The sequence below is a fragment of the Procambarus clarkii genome, chromosome 63, assembly GCF_040958095.1.
Source record: "Procambarus clarkii isolate CNS0578487 chromosome 63, FALCON_Pclarkii_2.0, whole genome shotgun sequence".
NCBI classification, from domain to species: domain Eukaryota; kingdom Metazoa; phylum Arthropoda; class Malacostraca; order Decapoda; family Cambaridae; genus Procambarus; species Procambarus clarkii.
This window is the reverse complement of record NC_091212.1, coordinates 20,805,736-20,830,735: the sequence shown is the minus strand read 5'-3', so window position 1 is coordinate 20,830,735 and position 25,000 is coordinate 20,805,736. Positions and strand designations below refer to the sequence as shown.

At 35.4% G+C, this 25,000-nt stretch overlaps 1 protein-coding gene across 1 annotated transcript in view; it reads left to right on the top strand.

The window, feature by feature from the left end:
* LOC123769472 (uncharacterized) overlaps nt 1–25,000 on the top strand; it is a 385,122-nt gene that overhangs the window by 162,992 nt on the left and 197,130 nt on the right.

Genomic DNA, 25,000 nt, shown 5'->3' with positions numbered 1-25,000 from the left:
TTTGGTCAACAAAACAGCATTGTTTAAAATAGAAGACATGGGTTGACATTTTGGGGGTAAGGTAGGTTACATTGAGTTAATTAGTTAGTACTTAGTTTTTATCTTAAACTGGTTGGGAGAGGTACAGTGTTGCTGTGCTGGTGAAAGAACACCTAAAGGTAAATTAAATAATGATTGCGAATCCACAAGAAGTTGACATAATAGCGCTAGAGATCTGCAATCAGGATGATAAACTTTCCTTAAAGAATTTGACAAACACTTGCTGATAGGACATGAAGTAAATGAAATGTATGTCAAGTTTTGTGAAATATATGATAAAAGCACAACAAAATTTGTACCAAAGGAGAGATGCAGAACTAGGAAAAGGGGTTTGTTCAACAGAAATTGCGAGAGGGCCTGAGACCCAAACACACACAAATGGAATCAATATATAGCAAGAGGCCAAACCCCCAAACATACAAGCGATGCAAAGATGCGAGAACCAGCAGCAGCATTAAGGAGAGGGACTTAAGGACCATAAATAAAGTGTGAAAATAAACTCGAGTAAATTTTTTTAACTACTCTCGACAGTGAAGAAAAACAAATATTCAGACGATTTGTGTTAGAATCATTAATCTTACACGTTCGGTCATATTCAACAACACAAATACATACACACACATTCCTGTTGCTGTAGCAAGTGAAGAATTACACACACAGATCACAATAACGTGATGCATCAAATGAACAAATCCACAAGGGCCGTGACGAGGATTCGAACCTGCGTCCGGGAGCATCCCAGACACTGCCTTAATCGACTGAGCTACAACAGGGTAAAAGGGTTGAAACCGAAGTTCTACTGAACTTACTGGATCCCATAGCCTCTCCGAGGCACAAACCAGGCTTTTACACAACCCCCCCCTGCACCCGAGCTATGTCAACAGGCCGTTCTCCCTCTTCGCCCTTACATCATCACACACAGATCACAATAACGTGATGCATCAAATGAACAAATCCACAAGGGCCGTGATGAGGATTCAAACCTGTGTCCGGGAGCATCCCAGACACTGCCTTAATCGACTGAGCTACGACAGGGTAAAAGGGTTGAAACCAAACTTCTACTGAACTTCCTGGATCCTTTTACCCTGTTGTAGCTCAGTTGATTTAGGCAGTGTCTGGGATGCTCCCGGACGCAGGTTCAAATCCTCAAATTTCACTTTTGACAATTGAGCACCTGCTACATCCAGATTCTAGGGAGGAAAGGAAGGACGATCTTACTGGATCCCATAGCCTCTCCGAGGCACAAACCAGGCTTTTACACAACCCCCCTCCCTGCACCCGAGCTCAATTGTCAAAAGTGAAAAATTGGGTTTGTCTTCCGAATGCACCATATCAGTAAATTTTTTAATAATCTTTTAAAAATAGTAAATGCCACTACTTTTGCAAAATTATTACGAGATCTATTATTCTATAGAATAATGCATATAAATGCATATATGCATATAAATACAAAACAAGTAAATGTAAATAATTTTACCTTGCACCTAGATCCACCAAGCCTGTATGGCGCGCGTTTCAGTACTTCGGAAATCTAGAACTATCTTGAATCTCTAATCTGCAATGAAACAATACATATTATTGCACTTACCAAAACATGGATGAATGTAGAAAATACAGAACTATTAGCTGAATATCAAATAAATGGATTTAATCTATTTCACACAGATAGATATATTAGATATTATATTATATTCCTTTCCTCCCTAGAATCTGGATGTAGCAGGTGCTCAATTGTCAAAAGTGAAAAATTTGGTTTATTTAACATACACGCCATAGACCGGCTTGGGAAAAAAAGTTCGTAAAACCCAGGGGCCATAGACCGGCTTGGGAAAAGAAGTTCGTAAAACCCAGGGGCCATAGACCGGCTATGAAAGAAAATTTGAGAAAACCCTGGGGCCATAGAACGGCTATTTAATCCCCTGGAACGGATAATCATCTGTATCAAACCTTATTACAGGTAAAACCAGTAGGCAGTCTACTGTATTTTATCAAACTCTTATTAGAATAATAGATCTCGTAATAATTTTGCAAAAATAGTGGCATTTACTATTTTTAAAAGATTATTAAAAAATTTACTGATATGGTGCATTCGGAAGACAAACCCAATTTTTCACTTTTGACAATTGAGCACCTGCTACATCCAGATTCTAGGGAGGAAAGGAAGGACGATCTTACTGGATCCCATAGCCTCTCCGAGGCACAAACCAGGCTTTTACACAACCCACCCCCCCCCTGCACTTGAGCTCAATTGTCAAAAGTGAAAAATTGGGTTTGTCTTCCGAATGCACCATATCAGTAAATTTTTTAATAATCTTTTAAAAATAGTAAATGCCACTATTTTTGCAAAATTATTACGAGATCTATTATTCTATAGAATAATGCATATAAATGCATATATGCATATAAATACAAAACAAGTAAATGTAAATAATTTTACCTTGCACCTAGATCCACCAAGCCTGTATGGCGCGCGTTTCAGTACTTCGGAAATCTAGAACTATCTTGAATCTCTAATCTGCAATGAAACAATACATATTATTGCACTTACCAAAACATGGATGAATGTAGAAAATACAGAACTATTAGCTGAATATCAAATAAATGGATTTAATCTATTTCACACAGATAGATATATTAGATATTATATTATATTCCTTTCCTCCCTAGAATCTGGATGTAGCAGGTGCTCAATTGTCAAAAGTGAAAAATTTGGTTTATTTAACATACACGCCATAGACCGGCTTGGGAAAAAAAGTTCGTAAAACCCAGGGGCCATAGACCGGCTATGAAAGAAAATTTGAGAAAACCCTGGGGCCATAGAACGGCTATTTAATCCCCTTGAACGGACCTGTGCATGGACCACTGAGGCATCGAAAAAAAAACACGGGCCATAGACCGGCTTGGGAAAAAAAGCTAGGTTAGGCTAGGTAAAAGCTAGGTAAAAAAGAAAGGAGCTAGGTTAGACTATGTATGTTTAAATCTCTGATTTAAACAGAGCCAGTGTTCAGTCAAATAACTGAATTTATCAAATCTTATCCTTGTATAATATACAAGCTGATGTGAGATCCCTGTCTACAGGAGGACTGGAACTTCTATCAACTAATCCATACATCAAACCTGTCCCTTACAGCCCACAATCTATCATTAGGAAAACCATGTGAGAAATCTTTAAGGAATTCTGATAAAGAAAGAGATCTAGGGGTGGTTCTAAATAGAAAACTATCACCTGAGGACCACATAAAGAACATTGTGTGAGGAGCCTATGCCATGCATTCCAACTTCAGAATTGCTTTTAAATACATGGATGGCGAAATACTAAAGAAATTGTTCACCACTTTTGCTTGTCCAAAGCTAGAATATGCAGCAGTTGTGGGGTGCCCATATTGGGGTGCCATCACATGTAAACCAACCAAGCCCACAAATACGTCAACATGGACCAGCATTACACAGTCTAACATACTCTGTCAGATGTAACAACTAAATTTGTGAATTCAAGACCTAATCTATTGCATAATACAGTGTTAGTACGAGAAAAACATTACTTACATTCGAAGCCGTGTTTTAAAATGGCGGCGGTCTTGTTGTACTGACGCTCCAAACTGTGTGTTCGTTTGCGTATGATGAACGTGTGACAATTTACTACAACAATTATTTAATTATTCTTATTCTTTATTTTACTATTTTTAGGGTACATGAAATTTCCAACTTATTTGCACACAATAATATAATTGCATTGTCATAACCTTTATATATTACGGAAAATACGATGACATGAACGAAGTCAAAGTGAAGTTGAAGTCAAAGTCATTCGCCGAACGTATTAGTCATTTTTTTTCTCCCAAACGATAGGGGATAACAAATCCACAGAGCATATAAGTGTACAGTAAAGTCAATTTTATTCAGGAAAGTACATACATAGTTGATTTACAAACATAATGTTGGATTTATAGATAGAGCTAGTGCATACAATACCTAAAGCCAATATAGTAGGCATATAGCATTTCAGGCAACCGGGCAGTATATATGGACCCCTTACTCAAATCTCTTAATATGTTAGATATTAAGTCCCTGCACATACTCTCATGTGTATTTTATATATATAAAACGCTGCACTGTAATGTCAATCCTGACCCTAAAAGCTTCCTAGAAGGTTGTAACAGATCCCATGAGCACCACACCAGAAACAAATACCTATTTGATATTCCAAGAGTACGACTTAGTCAAACTAGAAATGCTCTACAAATCAAGGGACCTCGAATGTGGAATGACCTTCCCAATTATGTTAAAAACTGTACCTCTCCCAACCAGTTTAAGATAAATAAAGATAAATTTATAAGTTAAGAAAAATTCCACAAATCAACAACCCTGTTACTGACCCAGTATTTACCCAAGTCTTTCCTAAATCTAAACTTATCCAATTTATACCCATTGTTTCGTGTTCTATCGTGTGTTGACAATTTTAATAACCTATTAATATCCCCTTTGTTATATCCATTCAGGAAATTGTGGTTGATCTCGAACCCATTGATAATGTGACGACTTATACAGAATTTTGTAACTATATCATCAAGATTGTAACCAGCTTAGCTAAATGTAGTGTGGGGTTCAGTCCCTAAGCCCATATATGTGCCTCTCTAACCATTTAGGTTACAGGGCAAAAACATAAAAACAAAGGTAACTGCAGAAGGCCTATTGGTCCATACCAGGCATGCAGCTCCTATCTATAACAGATAAACACTAAGTACTACCTAATTAACTCAATGTAACCTACCTAACCACCAAAATGTCAATCCATATCTTTTATTTTAAACAATGCTGTTTTGTTGACCAAATTGTATTTTTACTCTTTTTCTGTCATGTTTCTCCCACCCCTGTTTTTTCCCTTTTTTCTTATTTTTTCTCAACATAATTCATACTTTAATTAGGCGGATCAGGACATCACCTGATCAAACACATCAAACATCGTTTGACCACCATCAAACACACACATTTCGTGTGTGTTTGACGCTCACTGATATGTACCAGCGTTGTTTTATATATGGTGCTATTCTATCTTACGCTTTGTTGCTCTTTTTTACCTACGGGCTCATAGAACATTCTATTGCGAAAACATTGGCACAAAAATGAATGACGTACATACAATAATAATGTCAGGACAGTGAAATAATTATAAACTTTCAAAGCGCTGTATCGCCCATGTGTCGTCTTGTCACCAATACTGGGTAACAGTTCCGCCACTTCCCACACTCTTGCGGGTGGGCAGCGACCATTATTCTACGTTTATATTCATATCACCGTGTTGGGAATTTCATTGCGAGTACATTGATACCAAAATTAACGCTGTAGGACAAGTGTGGAAGTGATAACAATCCCAAGAGTAAAAACATTTTGTTGCTCTTGGGCACTCACGGCGAGTCATCTACGTAGGTATTTATTGGGTGATGGTATTCATATAACTTTTGGTGACCGTTTTTGCTGATGTTCTTCTAGAGAATGTTATTGCGAACACGTTGGTACCAAAATGAAATACATAGCTCAAGAACTAAGGTCAGGAGAGTAAAAAGAGTATACACATTTTTGTTTTGACGCTTAATTAAGGTTATTGTGAGTACTCATCGCCTGCCTAGAAACTGGAACTAGTAATTCCATCTATCATCATACTATCATACAAGAGGAGCCACACATCTATGGATCATCCAATAAAATCAGCAGACTTCTAGATGTTACTACTGCTCGGCTTAGACTCGGTTACAAGTATCTCTGGGAATTCTCATTATCTGCTGATGTAGACCTGACCAAATGTAAACTGTGTCAACAAAATTATTCGCACACCCTCCGTCACTATGTGATGGAGTGCGAAAAGATACATGAATTTAGAGACAATTCTATAACCAATGTTCCAGCGATGTGTCAATATTTCATTCAAAATGATCTGCTACCAGAAATTTTAGCCAAATATCCCCAGTTTGCTAACTGTAGGTAGTAACTGAGTGATTGTAACCTATCCACCGCTGCCCACTGGATGGGGGGCGGTGTGCAGGACAAACATATAAATTTTGATACTAGCTCTCCACATATGTCAGTTGCTTAACACATTAGTGCGCGCGGCACTAGCTGGAAAACCAAGCAGGTTGTGTGCGCGGCGTTCTGGGCGCTCAAGTGTAAACACAAAAAAGTTTATAATCTTTTCACGCTCCTAACCTCAATTCTCGAGCTACGTTTTTCATTTTGGTATCAATGCGTTGGCAATAAAATTCTCTACAAGATCATATGCATAAAATGTCACCGAAGCATTTGGTATCCCACCACGAAGTAAATAAACACGAAGATGACTCGCCGTGACACCCAAACAGGAAGTAAATGTTCATACTCTTTCGTTTGTTGCCAGCCTCACAGTCATCCTACAGCGCTCATTTTGATATCACTGAACTCGCAATAAAATTCCCCACCCAGACATATGCCTATCAATGTCTAATTATGGTATCGGGTGACCCGCACGAGTGTGGGAACTGGGCGAAGCGTTAGCCTTGATTTCAGCAGGGACGACACTGGTGGGATGCAGTGCTTTGAATGTTTATACTTATTTCACTGTCCTGACATTATTTCTGGAGCTACGTATTTCATTTTTATAGCAATGTGTTCGCAATAGAAAGTTCTATAAGAACATGGGTAGAGTTGGCCAACACAGCATCAAATAAATTTGCGGGGAATAAAATCTTACGCGTGTTTGTACCCGTGAGCGTCAAAAGTTTTTACTTTGCTCATGTTTTTCAAGTTTATACTTGTTTCACACCGTTTTTTTTGTATAGTGTTCGGAATAAAATTCCCTACACAGACATATGCATATCAAATACAATTCCTTGGAATTCACAGCTGTAGAGATGACGGAAAACACACAACCGGAACCCGCTCTTGACACTCCAACTCACACCCGCAACACCCACAAAAAAGTTTCTCTTGTTTCATGTATACTTACTTTAGTTTTCGTGCTACAGTTCTCATTTAGGTATCAAAATATTCCTAAGAAAATAGACTACAATACTAAAACAATCTAAGACAATTATGTGTACTTACCAAAGCAAAGACGATTGTAGTAAAATAAGTTGAGCATTTTATCTCCACTCCACCTCCTTCAGGTACTGATTCCTGAAGTTGCTCAACAGATGTTCCTAGGTGGAGTGAAGCTGATGTAGGTGGTTATTTCTTGTCCACCCAATACACCCTTTTCCTGTGATAAGTGGTGTAACAAGGTATGACGCAAAGTGGAACATCGCATGTCTTGCACGCTATGCCAGTTTCCTTCCTGATACCCGACTTTGCACACATTTCACACCTGCGACGTTTGGGGATTTTTACCAGCTCATGTTTCAATTTATAGTTCAGGCGAGTCTCTGCTATAACAACACGTCGCTGTTGTCTCTGGGTTGGCAATAAACTACTGTCTGAATCGTCGCTCTCACTATTGTTTTCAAACACTAATGTGGAATATGAATTATCTTCATCAGATTCAGCTTCAGCACTAGGTGTAGACGTGAAAAGAGGGCGCCTTACACCCGACGGGCCAGGTGTTGACGGGTCAGCAGCAGGATACACAGGACCAGTGTCATGATTTATGTCTGGAGCATGAACTAGATGTGGAGATGGTGTAGTTGTTGCAGGCCACTCTGCCTTGTCAAATTTCAATAAAGACCAAATAGCAACTTCATGGAACTAGAGCAGAGTTAGTTTCCTTCGATCATCTGTGTTGGCCTTGTACAATGCATAAGCGTTTTGCAATGCCATTTGCAAGAAATAAAATGTTATTTTCTTGGTCCACTTGTGACATTTCCTGGCGAAATGGTAATACTTTACCATTTGATCAAAGTGGTCAACACCCTTCATGAACTTATTGTAGTCAACAATTGCCTGTGGTTTGTTCACCACAACCTGCTGTAGTCTTACTGTTCCATCTGCCCTGCGAACTCGTTTTCTTTTCTGAACTTTCTTTGTGTCTGCATTGTGTAGGTTGGGCGAGGGGAGAGCCGAGGGGAGGCCGAGGGGAGAGAGATCCGATTGCTCCACGTGACAACAAAACAATGGGCCTGTCACGTGACCCAGTAGGCCGACGTGACATGCGGCCTACCCGAGAGAACAGGAATTTCATGGCGCGGAGTTTGAAACAAACCCCAAGTAAATCGGATTTAAACTGGATTTTTTACAAATATGTTAAACTGCACCGTAAATTTACGTCGTGATCCGACAAGCGGTTAGGGAAAACGCCCGTAATTCCAAGTCGAAAATCCAGGAAAGTGTTAATTTAGAACCTGTACTTGAGGTCGATCTCGAACCCATTGTTGATGTGATGACTTATATTGAATTTTGTAACTAGTTCATCAAGATTGTAACTTGCTTAGCTAAATGAATTGTGGGGTTCAGTCCCTGAGCCCATTATGTGCCTCTGTAATCCTTTCCACAACCGCCCACAAGATGGGCATGGGGTGCATAATGGGGTGGGGTGTCTTGGCCAAACGTGCCACATCAAAACCACAAGTTGACATTGAATGTGAATTAACAATGAGACAAGTAAGATTTATACTAATACATTTATACTAACTCTGTTGAGCGTTGACCATTAATACATCAAATCTGTTGATGTGAGCACTTTAGTTTAGTCTGCCGTTTAAAGAAAAAAAGAGCATATCAATGGTATATCACAGAAAACGAATTTATCATAAACTCATGTATTTGTCTTATCATATTGAACTGCATTCATATTTTTAATATATAACAATATGAATATACAAATTTCTGTAAATCCCCTACCATGTTGGAATCTGTGGAAATGAATGAGCAAATGTGCTGGCTAAAGGCGCTGAAGGAAACCACATTGGTTTCATTTTGGATACAAATGTCCATGGAGATTCAAAATGGAAACTAATTATATAGTTGAACCTGCTGAGAGGAGTTTAAGAATCTGTGTTGAGAGTGATGGACACAGCCTTCACAATTATACTTCAGAGAATGTAAACATCTAAGAGTCATTAGAAATATGTGTAGAATAATAAACCCTACATTGTTTGAGTTAGGGAAAACACCATTTGTGATATATAGATACTATAGCTGTTCCTAAAGATTCACCCCATTTTGCACCAGCAAGATAACATATAAGATTTTAAGAGTTGACGAATGTTAATATTCTTGTTTGATAAACTGTGAACTTGAGACATAGTTAATAAGAACATTCCAATTATAACACAACAAAAAGTTTTCAGAATCTTTAACACCACTTTCCAGCAACTTATATAATTTATATAAATTATTTTAGGGAATAATACATAAATTATATATTTAAACATGATATAGTGTTTAGTGGAATGCATAAGGAGTCAAATTGTGTTAAAAAGAGCGATTTTTAGAAAATTTGGAAAACTACTTTTTTCTGTTCAAATTATAACTAAATGGATTTTAAAGGTTTCACTCAGCCAATATATATCATTCACAATTTATTAATGAATTTTACAAAAAAACACCATAAATTTTATATTTAAACATGTAAAAACTATTTGCTTTACATTTGGAAGAAAATAATTGTAGAAAAACAATTTATAATTAAACCTTTGTGTTTGGATTTTTTGAGTAAAAGTTTCTCAAAGGCTCTCCTGCACCATTCTCAATGCAAATCATTCCCACACCTATGGGAAGAGATAGGCGAACGTTGTGTAGATGATTTGTGTTTGCTGGGTTTAACTTTACCCAAGAGTGTGTGTCTATGTCCAGCTATTACATATAGACCCCAAATACAAATAATTAATCGTTTAATGGGATTAATTTCTGATATAGGCCAAACTGTTAATGCTCTTATTCAGACTGCTGATTCAGAAAATGCGTCTCAATATAGTATAGAAAACTTAAGCTTGGATTATCAAAAAAATGAAAGATATCAGCTGTATGAAAAACATGTTGCACATAGTTATAGAGTTTGTAATCTGAGTGCCTGTGAGCTTTTGTTAAATATTCCTTGCATTGAAATAACTTCAATATGGCCCTCATTTCATTACGAGTGTTTAGAAAATTCAAAATTTTATATGTCGTCTTTGACTAGAAAACATAAATGGTGGTATAGTACTATTACTACTGCTACTACTACTACTAATAATAATAATAATAATAATAATAATAAGAATAAGAAAAAAATTCTGAATGTAATTTTATTTTACGAACAACTTTTCTTTATGATAAGACCAAAAGAAAAATGTGGGTGACTCTAGATTCTGATGCTCAATGTCGAAAATTTAGCAATTTAAAAAATATATCACATTTTCTTTCTGGTAATGTAAGCAAACTGACACATTTGGTACCAACGATCTCAATGGTGAATAGTAGCAATATTAATAATACAGACATTTTATTCACATTAAATTCTAACTGTTTCGAAGAGATGTTAGCCTTTTTTATTTTTGTTTATAGTTTGGAGTGTGATATGTATGATATAATTATGGAAAATAAACAAAAGAAGATAGATAATGATGATGATCGGTGGTTAATTATATTACCATTTGTCGCCATAAGGCGAGACACATTGGCAGAAAATTCATATTATACATTTTATTAAAAGTTATATATATATATACTTTTTTTTTTTTTTTTAAAGTCAGTCAGTATATAATTAGGATATCAAAAGTTCATAACTCATTATATCATTTTGACTCTTTCATACAATGAATACCTCAGGATATTATGGTCAATATTTACCTTCTCCTACCTATCCACCAGCAGCAACAACAAACAATAATTCAGGCAAAAAATGCAACCTCAATATATCACCAACCAACGACTACAGATGGAATTTATCAATCTCACCCTCCTCCCCCTCAACTTCAAACTGAAGAAAAGTATTATAGCACCCTCAACTTCATCAACGAAGATGAAGAGGTTATGGAAATTATTGCAGAAATGCTGAACAAAGCTTCAAGTTGGAATTATTATATACTTCCCTATGACCCACCCAATATTCACAAAAAATTGATAACAATCGAAAATTTAAGAGAGTTGAATAAAAACAATATTTTAGACAAATTAACTAAATTTAAAGAACAATATGAAAAACTCGGTAGTTCTGTATTTGAAGAAAAAATCAAGGCAAATAACCAAAACAACATGAAATATTATAGAATTAACAATGATTATTTAACTAGCTTAACCGTTAAGTTGTTGGAGGTCAAATGTTTTATAGTTTCGGGAGGAACAAAATTTGCCTTAGTACCTAATAAGACTGGAAATATTGAATTCGGTGAAGATATTCAGAAAATATTTGAAGAAAATCTAATCCAACCAATAGCTGAGGCATTAAAAATTGATAAACCTTCCCAGGGTAAAATCTGGAGCGCATCAATGTATATAGATGGTCATAAAGATTAACAATGTTCTTTAAAATGTAATGAAATACTTATACAAAAACAGCCACAATTTCAGAACGAGTGTTTGCGTCAACGTATAAATTTAGGTGTTCAATTTTGTCCTAAATATATATATATATATATATATATATATATATATATATATATATATTTATATATATATATATATATTTATATATATATATATATTTATATATATATATTTATATATATATATATTTATATATATATATATATATACATTTATATATATATATATATTTATATATATATATATATATATATATATATATATATATATATATATATATATATATATATATATATTTATATATTTATATATATATATATATATATATATATTTATATATTTATATATATATATATATATATTTATATATATATATATATATATATATATATATATATATATATATATATATATATATATATATATATTTATATATATATATATATATATATATATATATATATATATATATATATATGTCGTACCTAGTAGCCAGAACTCACTTCTCAGCCTACTATGCAAGGCCCGATTTGCCTAATAAGCCAAGTTTTCCTGAATTAATATATTTTATATAATTTTTTTCTTATGAAATGATAAAGCTTCCCATTTCATTATGTATGAGGTCAATTTTTTTTTATTGCAGTTAAAATTAACGTAGATATATGACCGAACCTAACCAACCCTACCTAACCTAATCTAACCTATCTTTATAGGTAAGGTTAGGTTAGGTAGCCAAAAAAAGCTAGGTTAGGTTAGGTTAGGTAGGTTAGGTAGACGAAAAAACATTAATTCATGAAAACTTGGCTTATTAGGTAAATCGGGCCTTGCATAGTAGGCTGAGAAGTGAGTTCTGGCTACTAGGTACGACATATATATATATATATATATATATATATATATATATATATATATATATATATATATATATTTATATATATATATATATTTATATATATATATATATATATATATATATATATATTTATATTTATATATATATATATATATATATTTATATATATATATATATATATATATATATATATATATATATTTATATTTATATATATTTATATATATATATATTTATATTTATATATATTTATATATATATATATATATATATATATATATTTATATATATATATATTTATATATATATATATATATATATATTTATATATATATATATATATATTTATATATATATATATATTTATATATATATATATATATTTATATATATATATTAGGTTAGGTTTGGTAGGGTTGGTTAGTTATCATATATCTACGTATAACTAGCTAGTTTTACCTTTATATATATAATATTTATATATATATATATTATATAAAAAGTTTGTGAGGAAGACCTCTGGTGCCAATGTGGGGACCCATAGCCCCGGAGAAGAAAATAAAAAGTATTCAGAGGAGACCTTGTGGTCACTCACTAAACACTAATATTATCTTCTACCACTCCCATTCTTTTGTATGTACACATATATTTGCTTTATTTGAACTTGTTACAAAGAGGGAGTTACATATAGGTTACAAAGATGGTTATCATATATATATTATTTATATATATATATTATTTATATATATATTATTTATATATATATATATTATTTATATATATATATATTATTTATATATAAATATATTATTTATATATAAATATATTATTTATATATAAATATATATATATATAATATATAATATATATACTATTACACTACATTCTTATGTATTACACTAATATATATATATATATATATATATATATATATATATATATATATATATATATATATATATATATATATTATATAAATTATGTATATATATATATTATATATATAATTATATAGGTCATATGTTTTTGTATTTTTGCTGATTTGTTAGTAAATAATAAAAGAAATATAAATTATTTGATTTTTTTACCCTTAAATTGGTTTTAATATTTAAATTGAAAACACTAATATAATATAAAAAAATATAAGAAAAATAATAATAAATTATAAAATAAAATATAATAAAAATAATATAATATAATATAAAATAATATAATTTAATTTCAAGAAATTTAACTTTAAACACAAAGATGTGAAAAGGGGTTCAGATAAGGCTCAAACCTTTCACAAGAGATTCATATTGGTGTATGAATGGATTATGAATGACTCATGTTAGGAGTGTAAGTTGCCACAACATCTCAAATTAGTGTTAGATACATATGTCTTGGTTATAAGTTTTGGAAACCTATTTAAGTCCACACACAATAATCGTATCTGATACGATAAAACAAACGTTTCCAATACTTTCAAATACTTTCCAGATATGTTGTGGCAACCTAAAATTGTTGCTGGGTAATGAGATATATGGCAAATTTTGCAAAATATACGGCACACAAACATTCATACCCAAACAAAGCAAAATGCTAGGTAAGAACAAAGCAGTTGGCCTGTAGGGGAAAGGAGATACCCACAAGACTGGAATACAAGTCATTAACAAGCACACAAGTACTACACCACACAACAACCGCACTACTACCAGAACTGGACGAATCACTACCAAAAAACCACATTGCACATCACTACCAAAACAACACAACACAACACAAGCATTGGCAAAGAATTATAGACCAGTTGCACTAACATCCCACATAATAAAATTATTTGAGAGTGATCAGGAGTCAGGTTACTAGTTTTATAGAGACCAATGACCTCCACAATCCAGGCCAACAAGGATTTAGAGCAGGAAGATATTGAAATACCTCTTACAGCTATCTCTCATGTCCTCTACTTGTACAGTACAGCTACTTGACCATTACGACAAAATCACTGAGATATGCGATAATGATGACACTAACCTCATCTACTCAGACTCCAACCCACTCATATTAAATAATGATGTAAACAATAAATTAAAAAAAAAATCCACTTATTAATGTCAACCAACAAACTCACACTAAACACTATAGAAAGAACATAGAAAGGACCTACGACATCTTACTTGGGAGCAAATCAACAAATGCAATTCATCTACAGTTACACAATGTTAACATCAGAAATAAAAAAGATGGTAAGTTCCTTGGTCTATACTTAGATCTGCCCGAAACGCTATGAGTGCTAGTTGCTTTACAAGAATGTATAACTTCAAGTCATTGTACTCTCCCCCAATGTACCTTCTTGTATATAAAGAAAAAATAAATAAATAAACAAACACATAATAAATCAATACTTACTAAATTTTGTCTATTATGTAGCAAAGAAGCAGGTCTACGGAAGGCTTTTCTGTTGAGTTCGAAGCCCAGATTACTCGTGGTCTCTGAAATAAGTTAAGATTATAAGTATAAAATTTATAAAACCAAATAATAAATCCGGTATTGCTCAATTTCAGATGCAGACGTACTGAATGATATATCAGACTGTCAGCATGGTTTCGATCTGGAAGGTCCAGTGTAACGAATTTACTCAGTTTCTATGATCGAGCCACAGAGATCTATAAAGAATTCTGATCAAGAAAGAGATCTAGGGGTGGTTTTAGATAGAAAACTATAACCTGAGGATCATATTAAGAACATTCTGCGAGGGGCCTATGCTACACTTTTTAACTTTAGAATTGCTTTTAAATACATAGGTCAAAAAGTTTTAAAAGTTTTTTAAACCTCTCGTGTATCATGAGTGTGTTAAAGCTTCAGATGGTGCATTCAGATGATGAATATTACCTAGTTCCTTCATCTGGGAAGAATGAACACATATTGGTGCATTCGGATGATAAAAACTAACTACTGTAGTTTAATTGATCAACAGACTGTATATCATATGCAGACTGTATGTGGATCTGCGGGCCACTCCAAACAATAGCCTGGTGGACCAAGCTCCACCAGGCCTAAAGCACAAAGTGATATAGATGTGATAGAGAAACTAGGTCAAATGGAGGAGTAGGTCTGTATATTAAACAGCACCTGACGTGCACAGAGCTACTAAACTCAATGTGGTGGTAGAGTGGTGGAGGGGGGGGGGGAAACATTGCAGAAAAAAACAAAAATACAATTTGGTCAACAAAACAGCATTGTTTAAAATAGAAGACATGGGTTGACATTTTGGGGGTAAGGTAGGTTACATTGAGTTAATTAGTTAGTACTTAGTTTTTATCTTAAACTGGTTGGGAGAGGTACAGTGTTGCTGTGCTGGTGAAAGAACACCTAAAGGTAAATTAAATAATGATTGCGAATCCACAAGAAGTTGACATAATAGCGCTAGAGATCTGCAATCAGGATGATAAACTTTCCTTAAAGAATTTGACAAACACTTGCTGATAGGACATGAAGTAAATGAAATGTATGTCAAGTTTTGTGAAATATATGATAAAAGCACAACAAAATTTGTACCAAAGGAGAGATGCAGAACTAGGAAAAGGGGTTTGTTCAACAGAAATTGCGAGAGGGCCTGAGACCCAAACACACACAAATGGAATCAATATATAGCAAGAGGCCAAACCCCCAAACATACAAGCGATGCAAAGATGCGAGAACCAGCAGCAGCATTAAGGAGAGGGACTTAAGGACCATAAATAAAGTGTGAAAATAAACTCGAGTAAATTTTTTTAACTACTCTCGACAGTGAAGAAAAACAAATATTCAGACGATTTGTGTTAGAATCATTAATCTTACACGTTCGGTCATATTCAACAACACAAATACATACACACACATTCCTGTTGCTGTAGCAAGTGAAGAATTACACACACAGATCACAATAACGTGATGCATCAAATGAACAAATCCACAAGGGCCGTGACGAGGATTCGAACCTGCGTCCGGGAGCATCCCAGACACTGCCTTAATCGACTGAGCTACAACAGGGTAAAAGGGTTGAAACCGAAGTTCTACTGAACTTACTGGATCCCATAGCCTCTCCGAGGCACAAACCAGGCTTTTACACAACCCCCCCCTGCACCCGAGCTATGTCAACAGGCCGTTCTCCCTCTTCGCCCTTACATCATCACACACAGATCACAATAACGTGATGCATCAAATGAACAAATCCACAAGGGCCGTGATGAGGATTCAAACCTGTGTCCGGGAGCATCCCAGACACTGCCTTAATCGACTGAGCTACGACAGGGTAAAAGGGTTGAAACCAAACTTCTACTGAACTTCCTGGATCCTTTTACCCTGTTGTAGCTCAGTCGATTTAGGCAGTGTCTGGGATGCTCCCGGACGCAGGTTCAAATCCTCAAATTTCACTTTTGACAATTGAGCACCTGCTACATCCAGATTCTAGGGAGGAAAGGAAGGACGATCTTACTGGATCCCATAGCCTCTCCGAGGCACAAACCAGGCTTTTACACAACCCCCCCCCTGCACCCGAGCTCAATTGTCAAAAGTGAAAAATTGGGTTTGTCTTCCGAATGCACCATATCAGTAAATTTTTTAATAATCTTTTAAAAATAGTAAATGCCACTACTTTTGCAAAATTATTACGAGATCTATTATTCTATAGCATATAATGCATATATGCATATAAATGCATATATGCATATAATACAAAACAAGTAAATGTAAATAATTTTACCTTGCACCTAGATCCACCAAGCCTGTATGGCGCGCGTTTCAGTACTTCGGAAATCTAGAACTATCTTGAATCTCTAATCTGCAATGAAACAATACATATTATTGCACTTACCAAAACATGGATGAATGTAGAAAATACAGAACTATTAGCTGAATATCAAATAAATGGATTTAATCTATTTCACACAGATAGATATATTAGATATTATATTATATTCCTTTCCTCCCTAGAATCTGGATGTAGCAGGTGCTCAATTGTCAAAAGTGAAAAATTTGGTTTATTTAACATACACGCCATAGACCGGCTTGGGAAAAAAAGTTCGTAAAACCCAGGGGCCATAGACCGGCTTGGGAAAAAAAGTTCGTAAAACCCAGGGGCCATAGACCGGCTATGAAAGAAAATTTGAGAAAACCCTGGGGCCATAGAACGGCTATTTAATCCCCTGGAACGGATAATCATCTGTATCAAACCTTATTACAGGTAAAACCAGTAGGCAGTCTACTGTATTTTATCAAACTCTTATTAGAATAATAGATCTCGTAATAATTTTGCAAAAATAGTGGCATTTACTATTTTTAAAAGATTATTAAAAAATTTACTGATATGGTGCATTCGGAAGACAAACCCAATTTTTCACTTTTGACAATTGAGCACCTGCTACATCCAGATTCTAGGGAGGAAAGGAAGGACGATCTTACTGGATCCCATAGCCTCTCCGAGGCACAAACCAGGCTTTTACACAACCCACCCCCCCCCTGCACTTGAGCTCAATTGTCAAAAGTGAAAAATTGGGTTTGTCTTCCGAATGCACCATATCAGTAAATTTTTTAATAATCTTTTAAAAATAGTAAATGCCACTATTTTTGCAAAATTATTACGAGATCTATTATTCTATAGAATAATGCATATAAATGCATATATGCATATAAATACAAAACAAGTAAATGTAAATAATTTTACCTTGCACCTAGATCCACCAAGCCTGTATGGCGCGCGTTTCAGTACTTCGGAAATCTAGAACTATCTTGAATCTCTAATCTGCAATGAAACAATACATATTATTGCACTTACCAAAACATGGATGAATGTAGAAAATACAGAACTATTAGCTGAATATCAAATAAATGGATTTAATCTATTTCACACAGATAGATATATTAGATATTATATTATATTCCTTTCCTCCCTAGAATCTGGATGTAGCAGGTGCTCAATTGTCAAAAGTGAAAAATTTGGTTTATTTAACATACACGCCATAGACCGGCTTGGGAAAAAAAGTTCGTAAAACCCAGGGGCCATAGACCGGCTATGAAAGAAAATTTGAGAAAACCCTGGGGCCATAGAACGGCTATTTAATCCCCTTGAACGGACCTGTGCATGGACCACTGAGGCATCGAAAAAAAAACACGGGCCATAGACCGGCTTGGGAAAAAAAAGCTAGGTTAGGCTAGGTAAAAGCTAGGTAAAAAAGAAAGGAGCTAGGTTAGACTATGTATGTTTAAATCTCTGATTTAAACAGAGCCAGTGTTCAGTCAAATAACTGAATTTATCAAATCTTATCCTTGTATAATATACAAGCTGATGTGAGATCCCTGTCTACAGGAGGACTGGAACTTCTATCAACTAATCCATACATCAAACCTGTCCCTTACAGCCCACAATCTATCATTAGGAAAACCATGTGAGAAATCTTTAAGGAATTCTGATAAAGAAAGAGATCTAGGGGTGGTTCTAAATAGAAAACTATCACCTGAGGACCACATAAAGAACATTGTGTGAGGAGCCTATGCCATGCATTCCAACTTCAGAATTGCTTTTAAATACATGGATGGCGAAATACTAAAGAAATTGTTCACCACTTTTGCTTGTCCAAAGCTAGAATATGCAGCAGTTGTGGGGTGCCCATATTGGGGTGCCATCACATGTAAACCAACCAAGCCCACAAATACGTCAACATGGACCAGCATTACACAGTCTAACATACTCTGTCAGATGTAACAACTAAATTTGTGAATTCAAGACCTAATCTATTGCATAATACAGTGTTAGTACGAGAAAAACATTACTTACATTCGAAGCCGTGTTTTAAAATGGCGGCGGTCTTGTTGTACTGACGCTCCAAACTGTGTGTTCGTTTGCGTATGATGAACGTGTGACAATTTACTACAACAATTATTTAATTATTCTTATTCTTTATTTTACTATTTTTAGGGTACATGAAATTTCCAACTTATTTGCACACAATAATATAATTGCATTGTCATAACCTTTATATATTACGGAAAATACGATGACATGAACGAAGTCAAAGTGAAGTTGAAGTCAAAGTCATTCGCCGAACGTATTAGTCATTTTTTTTCTCCCAAACGATAGGGGATAACAAATCCACAGAGCATATAAGTGTACAGTAAAGTCAATTTTATTCAGGAAAGTACATACATAGTTGATTTACAAACATAATGTTGGATTTATAGATAGAGCTAGTGCATACAATACCTAAAGCCAATATAGTAGGCATATAGCATTTCAGGCAACCGGGCAGTATATATGGACCCCTTACTCAAATCTCTAATATGTTAGATATTAAGTCCCTGCACATACTCTCATGTGTATTTTATATATATAAAACGCTGCACTGTAATGTCAATCCTGACCCTAAAAGCTTCCTAGAAGGTTGTAACAGATCCCATGAGCACCACACCAGAAACAAATACCTATTTGATATTCCAAGAGTACGACTTAGTCAAACTAGAAATGCTCTACAAATCAAGGGACCTCGAATGTGGAATGACCTTCCCAATTATGTTAAAAACTGTACCTCTCCCAACCAGTTTAAGATAAATAAAGATAAATTTATAAGTTAAGAAAAATTCCACAAATCAACAACCCTGTTACTGACCCAGTATTTACCCAAGTCTTTCCTAAATCTAAACTTATCCAATTTATACCCATTGTTTCGTGTTCTATCGTGTGTTGACAATTTTAATAACCTATTAATATCCCCTTTGTTATATCCATTCAGGAAATTGTGGTTGATCTCGAACCCATTGATAATGTGACGACTTATACAGAATTTTGTAACTATATCATCAAGATTGTAACCAGCTTAGCTAAATGTAGTGTGGGGTTCAGTCCCTAAGCCCATATATGTGCCTCTCTAACCATTTAGGTTACAGGGCAAAAACATAAAAACAAAGGTAACTGCAGAAGGCCTATTGGTCCATACCAGGCATGCAGCTCCTATCTATAACAGATAAACACTAAGTACTACCTAATTAACTCAATGTAACCTACCTAACCACCAAAATGTCAATCCATATCTTTTATTTTAAACAATGCTGTTTTGTTGACCAAATTGTATTTTTACTCTTTTTCTGTCATGTTTCTCCCACCCCTGTTTTTTCCCTTTTTTCTTATTTTTTCTCAACATAATTCATACTTTAATTAGGCGGATCAGGACATCACCTGATCAAACACATCAAACATCGTTTGACCACCATCAAACACACACATTTCGTGTGTGTTTGACGCTCACTGATATGTACCAGCGTTGTTTTATATATGGTGCTATTCTATCTTACGCTTTGTTGCTCTTTTTTACCTACGGGCTCATAGAACATTCTATTGCGAAAACATTGGCACAAAAATGAATGACGTACATACAATAATAATGTCAGGACAGTGAAATAATTATAAACTTTCAAAGCGCTGTATCGCCCATGTGTCGTCTTGTCACCAATACTGGGTAACAGTTCCGCCACTTCCCACACTCTTGCGGGTGGGCAGCGACCATTATTCTACGTTTATATTCATATCACCGTGTTGGGAATTTCATTGCGAGTACATTGATACCAAAATTAACGCTGTAGGACAAGTGTGGAAGTGATAACAATCCCAAGAGTAAAAACATTTTGTTGCTCTTGGGCACTCACGGCGAGTCATCTACGTAGGTATTTATTGGGTGCTGGTATTCATATAACTTTTGGTGACCGTTTTTGCTGATGTTCTTCTAGAGAATGTTATTGCGAACACGTTGGTACCAAAATGAAATACATAGCTCAAGAACTAAGGTCAGGAGAGTAAAAAGAGTATACACATTTTTGTTTTGACGCTTAATTAAGGTTATTGTGAGTACTCATCGCCTGCCTAGAAACTGGAACTAGTAATTCCATCTATCATCATACTATCATACAAGAGGAGCCACACATCTATGGATCATCCAATAAAATCAGCAGACTTCTAGATGTTACTACTGCTCGGCTTAGACTCGGTTACAAGTATCTCTGGGAATTCTCATTATCTGCTGATGTAGACCTGACCAAATGTAAACTGTGTCAACAAAATTATTCGCACACCCTCCGTCACTATGTGATGGAGTGCGAAAAGATACATGAATTTAGAGACAATTCTATAACCAATGTTCCAGCGATGTGTCAATATTTCATTCAAAATGATCTGCTACCAGAAATTTTAGCCAAATATCCCCAGTTTGCTAACTGTAGGTAGTAACTGAGTGATTGTAACCTATCCACCGCTGCCCACTGGATGGGGGGCGGTGTGCAGGACAAACATATAAATTTTGATACTAGCTCTCCACATATGTCAGTTGCTTAACACATTAGTGCGCGCGGCACTAGCTGGAAAACCAAGCAGGTTGTGTGCGCGGCGTTCTGGGCGCTCAAGTGTAAACACAAAAAAGTTTATAATCTTTTCACGCTCCTAACCTCAATTCTCGAGCTACGTTTTTCATTTTGGTATCAATGCGTTGGCAATAAAATTCTCTACAAGATCATATGCATAAAATGTCACCGAAGCATTTGGTATCCCACCACGAAGTAAATAAACACGAAGATGACTCGCCGTGACACCCAAACAGGAAGTAAATGTTCATACTCTTTCGTTTGTTGCCAGCCTCACAGTCATCCTACAGCGCTCATTTTGATATCACTGAACTCGCAATAAAATTCCCCACCCAGACATATGCCTATCAATGTCTAATTATGGTATCGGGTGACCCGCACGAGTGTGGGAACTGGGCGAAGCGTTAGCCTTGATTTCAGCAGGGACGACACTGGTGGGATGCAGTGCTTTGAATGTTTATACTTATTTCACTGTCCTGACATTATTTCTGGAGCTACGTATTTCATTTTTATAGCAATGTGTTCGCAATAGAAAGTTCTATAAGAACATGGGTAGAGTTGGCCAACACAGCATCAAATAAATTTGCGGGGAATAAAATCTTACGCGTGTTTGTACCCGTGAGCGTCAAAAGTTTTTACTTTGCTCATGTTTTTCAAGTTTATACTTGTTTCACACCGTTTTTTTTGTATAGTGTTCGGAATAAAATTCCCTACACAGACATATGCATATCAAATACAATTCCTTGGAATTCACAGCTGTAGAGATGACGGAAAACACACAACCGGAACCCGCTCTTGACACTCCAACTCACACCCGCAACACCCACAAAAAAGTTTCTCTTGTTTCATGTATACTTACTTTAGTTTTCGTGCTACAGTTCTCATTTAGGTATCAAAATATTCCTAAGAAAATAGACTACAATACTGAAACAATCTAAGACAATTATGTGTACTTACCAAAGCAAAGACGATTGTAGTAAAATAAGTTGAGCATTTTATCTCCACTCCACCTCCTTCAGGTACTGATTCCTGAAGTTGCTCAACAGATGTTCCTAGGTGGAGTGAAGCTGATGTAGGTGGTTATTTCTTGTCCACCCAATACACCCTTTTCCTGTGATAAGTGGTGTAACAAGGTATGACGCAAAGTGGAACATCGCATGTCTTGCACGCTATGCCAGTTTCCTTCCTGATACCCGACTTTGCACACATTTCACACCTGCGACGTTTGGGGATTTTTACCAGCTCATGTTTCAATTTATAGTTCAGGCGAGTCTCTGCTATAACAACACGTCGCTGTTGTCTCTGGGTTGGCAATAAACTACTGTCTGAATCGTCGCTCTCACTATTGTTTTCAAACACTAATGTGGAATATGAATTATCTTCATCAGATTCAGCTTCAGCACTAGGTGTAGACGTGAAAAGAGGGCGCCTTACACCCGACGGGCCAGGTGTTGACGGGTCAGCAGCAGGATACACAGGACCAGTGTCATGATTTATGTCTGGAGCATGAACTAGATGTGGAGATGGTGTAGTTGTTGCAGGCCACTCTGCCTTGTCAAATTTCAATAAAGACCAAATAGCAACTTCATGGAACTAGAGCAGAGTTAGTTTCCTTCGATCATCTGTGTTGGCCTTGTACAATGCATAAGCGTTTTGCAATGCCATTTGCAAGAAATAAAATGTTATTTTCTTGGTCCACTTGTGACATTTCCTGGCGAAATGGTAATACTTTACCATTTGATCAAAGTGGTCAACACCCTTCATGAACTTATTGTAGTCAACAATTGCCTGTGGTTTGTTCACCACAACCTGCTGTAGTCTTACTGTTCCATCTGCCCTGCGAACTCGTTTTCTTTTCTGAACTTTCTTTGTGTCTGCATTGTGTAGGTTGGGCGAGGGGAGAGCCGAGGGGAGGCCGAGGGGAGAGAGATCCGATTGCTCCACGTGACAACAAAACAATGGGCCTGTCACGTGACCCAGTAGGCCGACGTGACATGCGGCCTACCCGAGAGAACAGGAATTTCATGGCGCGGAGTTTGAAACAAACCCCAAGTAAATCGGATTTAAACTGGATTTTTTACAAATATTTAAACTGCACCGTAAATTTACGTCGTGATCCGACAAGCGGTTAGGGAAAACGCCCGTAATTCCAAGTCGAAAATCCAGGAAAGTGTTAATTTAGAACCTGTACTTGAGGTCGATCTCGAACCCATTGTTGATGTGATGACTTATATTGAATTTTGTAACTAGTTCATCAAGATTGTAACTTGCTTAGCTAAATGAATTGTGGGGTTCAGTCCCTGAGCCCATTATGTGCCTCTGTAATCCTTTCCACAACCGCCCACAAGATGGGCATGGGGTGCATAATGGGGTGGGGTGTCTTGGCCAAACGTGCCACATCAAAACCACAAGTTGACATTGAATGTGAATTAACAATGAGACAAGTAAGATTTATACTAATACATTTATACTAACTCTGTTGAGCGTTGACCATTAATACATCAAATCTGTTGATGTGAGCACTTTAGTTTAGTCTGCCGTTTAAAGAAAAAAAGAGCATATCAATGGTATATCACAGAAAACGAATTTATCATAAACTCATGTATTTGTCTTATCATATTGAACTGCATTCATATTTTTAATATATAACAATATGAATATACAAATTTCTGTAAATCCCCTACCATGTTGGAATCTGTGGAAATGAATGAGCAAATGTGCTGGCTAAAGGCGCTGAAGGAAACCACATTGGTTTCATTTTGGATACAAATGTCCATGGAGATTCAAAATGGAAACTAATTATATAGTTGAACCTGCTGAGAGGAGTTTAAGAATCTGTGTTGAGAGTGATGGACACAGCCTTCACAATTATACTTCAGAGAATGTAAACATCTAAGAGTCATTAGAAATATGTGTAGAATAATAAACCCTACATTGTTTGAGTTAGGGAAAACACCATTTGTGATATATAGATACTATAGCTGTTCCTAAAGATTCACCCCATTTTGCACCAGCAAGATAACATATAAGATTTTAAGAGTTGACGAATGTTAATATTCTTGTTTGATAAACTGTGAACTTGAGACATAGTTAATAAGAACATTCCAATTATAACACAACAAAAAGTTTTCAGAATCTTTAACACCACTTTCCAGCAACTTATATAATTTATATAAATTATTTTAGGGAATAATACATAAATTATATATTTAAACATGATATAGTGTTTAGTGGAATGCATAAGGAGTCAAATTGTGTTAAAAAGAGCGATTTTTAGAAAATTTGGAAAACTACTTTTTTCTGTTCAAATTATAACTA